Source organism: Octodon degus, unplaced genomic scaffold, assembly GCF_000260255.1.
Source record: "Octodon degus isolate 3935 unplaced genomic scaffold, OctDeg1.0 scaffold00114, whole genome shotgun sequence".
Taxonomy (NCBI): Eukaryota; Metazoa; Chordata; class Mammalia; order Rodentia; family Octodontidae; genus Octodon; species Octodon degus.
Genome location: NW_004524690.1, coordinates 9,642,479 through 9,654,660, shown reverse-complemented (window position 1 = coordinate 9,654,660; position 12,182 = coordinate 9,642,479).

Sequence of the window (12,182 nt, the reverse complement as noted above, 5' to 3'; positions counted from 1 at the left end):
GAAGAAGTCTTGACCGATTGTGTGGAGCTGATTGCGGTCCATATTAGCTTTTCTTTTGATGAAAATAATAAAAACACATTTTTCAAGATTCAAGGAGATGTGGTCTTCATGTAATGGGCCCAGCAATGAAACTGATAAGCACATGAAAGCCACTAACTAAAATACAAAACTATTAACACTAAGAGATGCAGTTTGGTGGTGATCCTCACACTTCCCTAGCCACTGGGTGACTGTCATGTTTTTATATACGTTTTGGAGATTAATATGAGAATTTTTGCAGCATGTGCTATGAACTTAATGTACGATGTGAAAATCCCATTTTATATGTCTTCCAAAGTCTGTATTAAAGAGTAAACAACAACAATTGCTCCCGCCACGTTGATCAGTGAACTGGTTCAAAGTTATATGTTAAGGACATAAAATACAGTATATGAATAGACAAAACACATTGATGTTTTATTAAAAACTATCAAAGTGAAATAAAGATGATATATGTTATATCAAATGAATATGTAACGTGTCAAAGGACATGAACAAATGTTCAGAAAATAGGAAATGATGCATATAAACACATTAAAATAAAAGAAAATGCAGGTTATAACACATTAGATCTCTTCAATTAGGGAAAAATGGTTTTAAGTGATAATATCTCATGCTGGCAAGAGAATAAAGCAATGGGCCTTCTCACACTTTTCTGATTGCATTTTTAAATGTTTAAACACTTTCGAAGGGCAATTTGGCATTATATTAAGAGTAATAAAAATATTCATGCTGTCTGTGCCAGAACCCTATTTATGCAAATCTACTTTAAAGAAATAATCAAAAACAGAGAAAATGTTATAAATCCAACACAACATTATTTATCATGGCCCCCAAATAGAAACAAATTTAGTGCCCTATGATAAAGAGTTCACATTTTAGCACCTTCAATCAGGACATTCAATTAGAATATTATAGATCCCAATAGAATTAAAAATTATAAACACTTAAATAGCAATATGGGAAATGCTTATGGCATAAACAGCAAATGAATAACTGATTTTGGAGCAATTTGTAAAAGCAAATTATAACAAGCAATGTGGAATTTTTTTCAAAAAAGCTTGTATATAATTCCACAAAAATAGGTTTAAACATGGGAAAAGGATGAAAATTTACCAATTATCCTAAATATTCATCTTAGCATGATAAAATTTGCTTTTTATCTTTCTGCAAAGATTTATATAATTATAGCATTTAAGACATTGTAAATATAAGTTGTATAATTTTTAAATTAATTGTAGAAGTTTAAGGAAATGCCAATGTAATACACTGGAAAATACATAAAAACTGTGTATATAATAACTCAGACAAGAGAAAATTGAATGCACACAACATGGTTTAGAAAACTGTAAATACCAAAACATGTCATATTTGTTCTGATGTGTTATAATCAAAACAATGATTAAAGTAGTAAACATATTTAAATGTTTTGTTGCAAAAAATCTAAAAATAAGTAGAATACTAGCTAAAAAATTTTTCAAAGATATGCCCAAAGTAAAATGAAGTAAGAGATGGGAGGATGAGCTGCAGACAGACAGGGAGAGGAAGAACAGATTTACTACTTTTCAAGGAGAATTTATAACAATTAATATCTAAATCTAGAATCAAGTGAAAAGAAAAACAAAATTTTGAAATCTATAAAGCATAAACTATGCAGTAATCTAAAGGGGACTAACAAATTGTAAAAGTCTTCAAACAATGTTTTACCATCTTTTAAACTATTATAAAAATGTATACTCTAATTGAAGTAAGATCAACATGCCAATTTTTTTCTAGGAATTTATTATTCAAAAATGTAACTAGAAATTAATATACTAGATCGGTTCATGATTTCTATGATTTGAGAAAGTAGTCTCCCTGTGCCTCCATTTTCTCATTCAGAAGAAAAAAGCTTATGTTAAATTTTAGCAAATTATCATATTTAGCATAGAATATACCAAGTCTCATGAATCAGCCTTAAAATTAGCTGTTTATAAAAGTCACAGAGCATATTTTAATGAAAAGCTTTCTTCAAGATATATCTGGTGAAGTAAAGTCACTACCAAACAGAAGGGAAATACAGTTTTCATCATCAAACCAACTGGTTATAGCAAAGCCATGCTTAACATTATTTTCTCATGCTCCTTTCCCTTGGACAAAATTGCATAGCATTGGCAGATAACCCATGCATGTTCTACCTTACACTTCAAACTACCCTCAGATTATTCGTAAAAGCCAATGCAATATAACTGCTATGCAGACAAGTGTTGCAAGTATTTTATTTAAGGAATGGTGATGCAAAGCAAATCTTTATGCTTCATTCTGAACACTGTTTTGTTTTTAATATCTCTGATCCACAATTGATTAAATCCTTGAATGTGTTGCCTACACATATGAAAGCCCAACTGTATGCCTCCTTCTGTTTTTCTAAGGTGAGACCTCTGTCTTCACGTTTTCATTGATGCACGTATAATTTTACTCCAAGTCAAGGGCTTGTGTACTTCTTACTTATTATAGAAAACCTCTCACAAGTGTGAGCTTCAGTTTTTGCTGTTTTTTTACAGAAAATAATAAAAATGACAGAGAATTTCAAAATGATATAAGAAATTAACACTGGTTATTATATTACATATTATCTTCAAAGTAGTTGCTCAGATTACAAGATATAGACATGTAAGATTGATCAAACAATATTAACAGTAGCTGTTTCATTTAATAAACTAATGGAATTATAGAATTAGCAATGTAATTACATTAACTATCTTTAATAGAATTCTTTTATCTTTTCCTCATCCAGTTATTCTTTCCCTTTTGAGCAGTTTCTTTCCCTTTCACAATGTCTATAGTGCCTTTTGGATCTTATTCACCCTTTCAGTTCCTTACGCTAGCAAGAAAATACAATGATTATACAAGTGGGTCTGATTTCTTTCACTTATGAGCATGGTCACTATACCCATTTGCCTATAAAAGCCTTGAGTTTATCTTTCTTTATAGCTGATTAATACACCATTGTATAAAAAATACCTCACATGTTTTATCTATTCTTTGGTTGATGGGCATTTGGATTGCTTCCAGGATTTACCTATGGCAAATTATACTGCTGTAAACATGGGTGCACATATATTGCTGTGGCATGATGTTTTCAATTCTTCTGGAAAATACTCAGAAGGGGTACAGCTGGGTCAAATGGGAACTCTAATCCTAGTTTGTTGAAAATCTCCACACCGATTTCCACAATGGTTAGACCATTCTGTACTCCCACCAATAGTAGAGAAGCGTTTCTTTTTCCCCAGAGCCCCACCAGCATGTATTTTTGGTCCAGTTGTTGATGATAGCCATTCTTTTTGGAGTGAAATGGAATTTCAGTGTTGTTAATTTTCACTTCTCAGATGACCAATGATGTTGACATTTTTATGTATTTACTTACAATTTGTATTTCTTTATCTGGGAAGTATATGTTCATCTTAGATGCCCAGTTTTAGATTGCATTTTTAGATTTGGGGAGTCTGAATTTTTTAATTCTTTATATGTTCTAAATAGAAATCTTCTGAGGGACAATTGGATAAAATATTTTCCCAGTTTGTGGGGTTTCTTTTCACTCAGTAATTTCTTTTGAAGTACAAAAACTTTTTTAATAAGAGGAGATCTCTTATGTTGATTCTGTGAGGTATTTCCCATACAGTTTGGTTTTTGTTCATGAGCTCTCTGCCTATCCCTATGTCTTCAAGACTCCTGCCTACATTCTCTTCTAGTAAATTTAGGGTTTCTGTCTTAATTTTTAAATCTTTGACCCATTTTGATTTTAACTCAAATTCCAGGTTTTACTCATAGTTTTTACTCATATGTATGACAGAAAATTTTGAAGCATCAGTTTTAGTAGAATGGGACAATATAATATATATATGTTATGCATATGTTAGTAATATATAATATGCATATATATATTATATATCATATATAACATATATGATATCATATATGTATTGCAAGTATTTAGAATGAGGCAAAGGCCTACTTGGAAATGAACCAATAGTTAAAGTAGAAAACAGAAAAGATTAAAAATAAATTATCTTTAATGATATCAACATAACCAGTGTACTAAGCTCTAAAAATAAAGAAATCTCATTCAGCTGTAAGTTCCCGCAGCTTAACTATGCTTTCAACTGCAGTGGATACTTATAGTCTCCATCTTTGTGGTAGAATTAGAGGCTTGTATTAACATTCTATTTGCATCCAAAGGCAATATGCAAATATTGACACAATACACAGCTAAAAATAATGAAAGCAAGTACTTATATTAGCAATGTTGGTAATTAAACAATGATGAAATAGACAACCTTCAAACAGAAAAATCTAAAACCTTACTGAGAATTGCGCTTACAAAAAATATCAAGAAAAGTTTTCCAGTTTATTGCTGGGTGGAAGGTCACTTTTTCATAATACTACAGAAGTTCACAGTAAGGCCATCTGCAAATTCTCTCCTGTTTACTTCAGGTGTCTGTTAATGGACCTCTCCTCCAATTTTTACTATCTGTTGGCCATGTCTAGTTTCAAGAATCTTTCTTCGAAACTCTTCAACATTCTCTCTCCCATGTTCACTCCAGTATCTTTCTAATTCTAGTTTTCTTTCCTTGACTTTCCCTTTCTAGTCGTATTATTAAGATTATTCAGGGGCTGGTGAGATGGTCTAAAGCACCTACTTAGAACAAGCTTAGCAAAGCACAGGGACCGCGGTTCAATCCCCCAGCACCACATGCCAGCCAGCCCCGCCCCCTAGTGGGCTGAGCTGGCCACAAACACACACACACACACACACACACACACACACACATAAATAAATAAAATTTTTTTAAAAGATTATTCAATTTTTATTTCTTCCTTTTCCACATTTTCAGGTGAACATAAATGTTCACTGGTTTCAAGCATTGTGTAAATACTTTGATTTTTAATATGTCTATTTTTTCTGTTCTACCAGCTAGATTTCAAACTTAAAAAAAAAAAATTAAGAGAACATCCAATTCATCTTTAGTAATTTCATACCATGGAATTTATTATATAACAGGTTCTTAAGAAATGTTTGTTAAAAGAATAAATAAACAAAAATAAATATTTATGCTAATTTATGAAACAAATTCCAAATAAAAACTAAGATCAAATTATCTTCAATGATGTCAGCATAACCAATGACTAAGCTCTAACAATAAAGGAATCTCATTTAGCTCTAAGTTCCCACCACTCCATTTTGCTTTAAAATAAAATAAAAATTTTAGACATTTCATGAAGCTTTCACAACGTTCTAAGATATTACCAGAAACAAAAACAATTTTAAAATATGGAAGTTAAAAGTTTTATCATATTACATCATTGTATCATTAAATAAAGCCATTTGGTAAAATTATAATGAAATGTAACTACATATCCACTGTGTCTGAAATTAAAATAATCAACCACAAAAAATGCCTCCACATGCAGTAATCAACTGAAACCCTCACACACTGGCTAGTAGCCAGGCCAGGTTGGGCAGATCTTTGGTGAAAAAATTGGCAGTTTCTTATACCATTAAATACATATTGACCATCTATCCCATCTACTTTTAAGTACATACCTGAGAAAAAATAAGAGCATACATCTATAAAAAATATAGAAATATTTATAACAATTTCGTTTTTTCAGCAGATGAAAAATTGGGAAGAAGTGTAATGGAGTCTTAAATACTGGGGGAGATAGATGGGTCTAACTCAGAAGTGAACAGAAGGTCTACAGAGCTTGGTGAATGTACAGACAGGCACTCTGTGCTCTCAGCTTGGCTGTGTGTGCCTGTAACAGATTTGTACTGCAGAGATAAACTAAGCAGGGATGATGTTTGTTTGCAGGGATGTCAGTGAAGACTAACTGAAAGGATGGGAGAATGGATAATTTGAGTCGAAACATCAATCTGAAATTAAATCTTCCTTGACGCTGACCAAAGTGACTTATTCTGTCCTTTCCAGAAGAGAGTGACTGATAGCAAGTACGCGGATTCTTACATGAAATTGCTCACCTGGCTCCCACTGTTGCCATTCCATGTATTCCTCCTGATACCCAGAGACACAAGCATCAGGCTGATGCCGCTGCACCACCAGGCTACCAAAAACACATCTCCATGCATTCGTTTGTCTTTTGCACTTTTGTATAGCATCCAATATTGATTGTTTCTCATGATATTTAATAATTACATATGTGCCACAGAATAAAATAATTCAAATATTACTGACAAGTGCACGATCAATCCAAAACAAAGTAAGAGATAAGATGGGCTATGCTTGTGATTGACAAGCAAAGAGAATGAACATGGAATTTAATTCCTAAATAGCTAATAGTCTTAAAAGTACAAAGACTGAGTCTCTACCAACATAAGTGAGGGAATGGAGAATAAAAGAAAAGTGATAAATCTCTTGCAATTCTAAGTAATTTATGTGGTTTGCCCATCCATAAGAGAAAGAAAGCATAAATCACCAGTCCACAAGTGGGAGCAGTGCATAGTGATTTTCTTTCAACAAGTATGGGATGGGGAGTAATTTTTCAGTGGATCAGAAAAGCAAGAAGTGTGGTTTCTTTACTAAAATGTACAATAATTTACAAATCTGCAATTTGGGGGGTTTAGTTAACCATGATTTTTATGGAATTTTATTTGTTTCAATTACTCATTACTCTCGTATCTTTTAAACTGTATTAATTTTTGCCTGGGTAATATAGCCTTACAGTTTAAATGTAAAAACTATACATAGTGAAAAGTGTACCTCCAAAACTCAGCCCGGACTCTCGTAGGAAAGGTATGCATCTCCTATGTGCCCTATCAGATTACATGACTATCAGAAAAATGTGTCTCTATGAGTAGTGTTTTCCTTCCTTCCTTTCTTTATACAAATGCTCATGTATCACAAAAGTTATTCTGATTTATACATTTTTCATTTATCAATAGATTTTAGAGATTTTTCACATGAGTAGCTAAAAGGTTTTCTTAATATTTTTAAAGTGCTAGTAATAGTAGTGATGAAAACTAAAAGTGCATTGACCAACCAAGATATAAGGCACACTACAATGAAGGGATAAGATAATAGATGCTTGGATGGAATAGGTTCACATTAATGGCATATATTCTTGAAGCTACATGAAGAAAAGCAGTTGCCATTATTCTTTTATTATAAGTGTTTATAGCAAAGATATATGCTTTAACAATTAACAAACTTAAGTACTAACATGCTATCTTTTTGTAAAAGTGAACAGCAAATTCTTGATTTGCAGGAAGTACTCCTTATACACATAACATACCTGAGCAGTAACTCTCCAGGGGCAGAGATTCTCTCCAGGGTTCACCTTTACTCCCCTTCACATCACCCTCTGGCGCCAGCATGATGAGTGATTCAAGATGTCCCTCTTAGACACAGTCTCGAAAGGTGCACATTTCTGGCCATTTGCTCATTGCGCAGAGACAAAAATATTATATTTTAAAAGTTTTATTTAATTAAATCAATGAAGCAACAGAGTTACAGGTATGACAGACCTATCAAGAAGTAAAATTCAGAGTAGTGCTACAGTTATGAAAATCCACAAAGGTACTATCAAGAACTGAGATAAAATGCCAGATTTACAACATGTGTGGCCATCCCGAGGTAGGGCATCTGATGCGCAGGAACCTCAGGATTGCTCACCTCACCTGGGCAGTCATGCATTGCTGTAGTCCCAGCACTCAGGAGGAAAACACGGGAGAACCGCTCTAGCCCAAGGCCAGTCTGGGCTACGTTGTGAGTTCAAGGCTATGAACTACACTTTATTAACATATGAGCTTCACTAAAATGTATGTAGCATATAAAGTTGTATAAAATGAGATAAACACATACAGATACAGATGCATATGCCTATATGCACACAGAATATGTAGTCTAATCCTTTATATCAATATTATATTACAAATATGAACTTGTAATTATAAAGTATATATGCACATTTAAAGAGGCAAAGAAGTATCACTTTTTCTTTAAAATAGTGGTGATAATTTTAATTTCTATCATGATAAAAAGGATTGACAAATTACCTCAATAAGAAAGCCAACAAATAGCAAATTCTGGCAGGGCTGTGGGGAAAAAGGAATCTTTCTCCGCTGTTGGAGTATAGACTGCAATCACTGTGGAAATCAATGTGGAGATGCTTCATAAAATGGCTAGAAGTTCCATACCACCCAGCTATTCCTCTTCTGGATATCTTCCTGGAGGAATTAAAAGGATCATACCATAGCACCCATGTTTATAGCAGCGCAATTTGTCACAGCTAAATCTTGGAGACAACCCAAGTACCCACAAACCAAGAAATGGATAAAAATGTTGTGTAGTGCTTTTTATGTAGTGGAATATTACTCTACCATAAAGAAAGATAAATTTGAGCATTTAATGCTAAATGGGTGGACTCTGAGACCATAATCATAAGTGAAATGCATCAGATGTACATGTGTAAATATCTCATTGTTGTACTGGTATAAGAAACAGAAAGTGTAAATTAGAAGCAAATTGTATAAGAGATGATGGATGGGGGAAAAAATTGTTCCACAGAAAAGGGGAACTAGGGAAAGGAGAAGGGGAAAGGGAGGAAGGGAAAAGAAAAAGAAAAAAAATGATTCAATAGAAGCAAACTTTGTACCTAAGAAGAGGAGGTAAATGGGAGGAAAAGACAAACCAAGGTATATCATGCACAGTACAAATTCCCTATTTAAGTGTGATTATTGTATACACCTTAAGCTTAGTAGCACTAAGCTTAATTAAATTTAGAAATTACCTCAATAATATTGAGATCCATGAGATCAAGTAAATTCAAAAAGAAGTCTCTACAGAGAAGAAATTAAGCTGAAACATAAAAAGGAAATGGTTAAACTCATGTATTAACAGGAAAAAATATGTAATGTTATAAAATGCTATGCCCACCTTATTCTATCTAAAAAGAACTGCCTAAGTAGGATTCCATGTAAATGAGAAGACAATAGTGTTTTGAAGATTATTATGCACAAAACAAATACAAGTTCAACTATTAATATCAGGCTACTTTAAATTCAATGCAAAAAAAGTGAAAAGAGCAGTTTTCAATATTAAACATAGTTTTACAGTCGAAATTATAAATTTAATGGATCCTTATATTTTAATCTCATACACTAGAATTTGCAGAAATCAATGAAAGTGTGATCATAGTAATAAATTTTAATAATTCATCTAGTTTCATAATAAAGAAACCAGAAGTAATGGACATGTATGACTGGATATTATAACAAAAATAACTTTGGTTATGTTGTTTGCAAGTTATTTTGAATATATCTTATACTTCATTAAAAATAACTTCAACAATTTTAAAACTAAGACATAATACTGTATTGGAAGCATGTTAATAGCTTTAAAATTCTCTTTAAAATATTCTAGGAAATCAAAAGTGAAGTAACAGAATATCTTTATAACAAAAATAACAATACTACAACTATGTTATAACAAAATTTTACTTACAAAAAATAGACGTTAAGCAATATGATTACTAACTTTTTTGAGGCAGGGTCTTGTTGGTATTGCAGGCTGACCTTGAACTCATTATGTGGTGTAGGCTGGCCTCAAACTCTCAGGAATTCTCCTGTCTCGGCTCCCTGAGTGCTGGGATCCCAGGCACGTGCCACCACATCCAGCCAGAAATTTGATTACTAAACTAGAGAATATAAGTGTGGCATAATTAGACATTCAAAGCATAAGTTTAAAAAGAGAAAATAGCTTCTAGGAAATAAAAAATTAAATAAAAATTGCTAAATATTCAAAAATCATAATATAATTTGAGAGGCTTCTAAATTGTATCTATTCATTATCATCCACCTTTTCAAACAATAAAATTAGTACAATTAGTATACTGCATAACATTAGAAAGACTTTGCCCTTAAAATATTCCTTACTTTTTATAAGCAACCTTTTAGTTCTTGATACCTACAGGGGAAGATCTATCTTATTTAGAATTTCTTTACAGTATCATAAATAGAAATGCATATGGCATGAATGTTCTTTTCCTCAAAATAACTAAATTCTTGGGTGGAAGAAGAAACAGAAGAACAGAAGGAAAAATCTGGTAGTGGCCATGTTTAAGAGCAGCAGAATTTTTGGAAAGCGCATCTGTAACTACCGGGCTCCGAGAGAAGGCATACGATGCTAGCTTACTCATAAGAGGATGGGGTGTGAGGCAGCACCTTAGATCTAACCAAGAAGAACTAATAGTCTCATCAAATTACCAGATCTAAAATGAATGTTCCCCAACTATTTTTGTGTGTGCGTCCTTGTGTCATTCTCCTCAAAATATTGTGACCTGGTAAATTTTAATCTTGTTCCTTAGTCAAGGCATGGCAGTACATTCCATTTTTAACACACCAAAAACGACCATTGTGGGAAAAATTGCAATTCTACGAGAGAACAGATGATCTACGTAATATTAGTTCCCGCTTTTTTTTTTTTTAATGTACAAGGTCTACAAGGTCTCACCACACAGATCTGATTCATAGTGATCCTCCTGTTTTTCAGCCTCCCAAGCACTGGGGTTACAGACGCACCACAACACCCGGTCTCAATCACCATCTCAGTGCACCCCTGGGTCAGCACGGAACACAGGGATTGAGCCGATCCCTGTGCTTTTCCTAAGCAGGTGCTTTAATCAGCTGAGCTATATGGCTGGTTCTTGGTTCTTTTTTTTTAAAGAGTCTAAATGAGTGGCTCCAACTAACCTTCATTAGCTTTGATATTCCTCCTGGTTCTCTCACTCAACTCATTCTACATTATAGAAATTATCTCTTCATGTCTTTTGTCATCATCCATATTCTGAAATGTTTTCACACATGACTTAGTCCAATGCTTTTTCAACCTTCTGATTTTATACTATGCTTTAAATTTATTCATACACACAGCAAGGGTACCTTAGGCACTCTGTGTCTCAAATTAAATTCATTCCCCATCCTACTACTACATTCTAGATAACGTATTGGTGTGATCATAGTGATTGTGAAATCAATGATAGTGAGAAATTCAGGCTCTCTCTGAAACTAAATCACTGGTATGGATTCTGGAAAGGTGTCAGATAAAGTGGTTTCTGAGATAAAGCAAAAGGGCAATTTCTAATTGACTTCTAGAAAAGCAAATCTAGTCAGTCAGAGCAGTGCCTGGGAGAAGAAGCATTGGGATGAATTGTGAAAATTTTCCTGAGTAAACTGTAAATGAGCACATTTAAAGATAGAATATAGGACACGCTAAGATCTTTCACAGAAGGAAGGAGACCTAAAGAAGGAGGTAAAGGAGAAGAGGTGAAAACACTAAGATGAGTTCTGTACATGTACCAACTCCCAACAGGGAATGGAATCATGGTGTACTGCAAAGATGTATGGACAAAAAGCACGTATTGACATAAATAAATAAAAGCATAGAGAAGAGAATATGAAATTGCAAGCTTAAAATAAATGGAGCACAAAATGAATGTGTGTACGTAGACAGAAGGAACTGGGCAAGCATGTATAATGTCTAATGGCACATGGAGATAAAACACAAAGGATATGTAAGCCGTCTGAGGACAGCCTCTTAGGGAAGACAAGAATTGCTTTTTGAAGGAAGAAGGTGAAGCTTTTGCACGAGAACACCTTATCTTCGTGGAAACTTCTGCTAAGACTGCTTCCAATGTAGAAGAGGCATTTATTAATACAGCAAAATAAATATATGAAAAAATTCAAGAAGGCGTCTTTGACATTAATAATGAAGCAAATGGCATTAAAATTGGCCCCCAGCACGCTGCTACAAATGTGACACATGCAGGCAATCAGGGAGGACAGCAGGCTGGGGGAGGCTGCTGTTGAGTCTCTTTTAACTGTCTAGCTGCCCAAGTGGGGCTATTCACTTATTATTTCACCCTCTCTGCTCCTGCTCCACTGAGACATGAAACTGTTTGAAATGGCTTTATGTCACAGAAGACTTTAATCCTTCAAATTCTTGTATAACTTTGAATAAACGGTTAATGTTCACTTAAAAAGACAGATTTTGGAGAGTGTATTCATATCTATTTGCATTTGATTTCTAGGTCAACTGATGTGATTATTTTTGTTAAATGTTGTCTAGTGCCCTTAACTACAAGCTGAA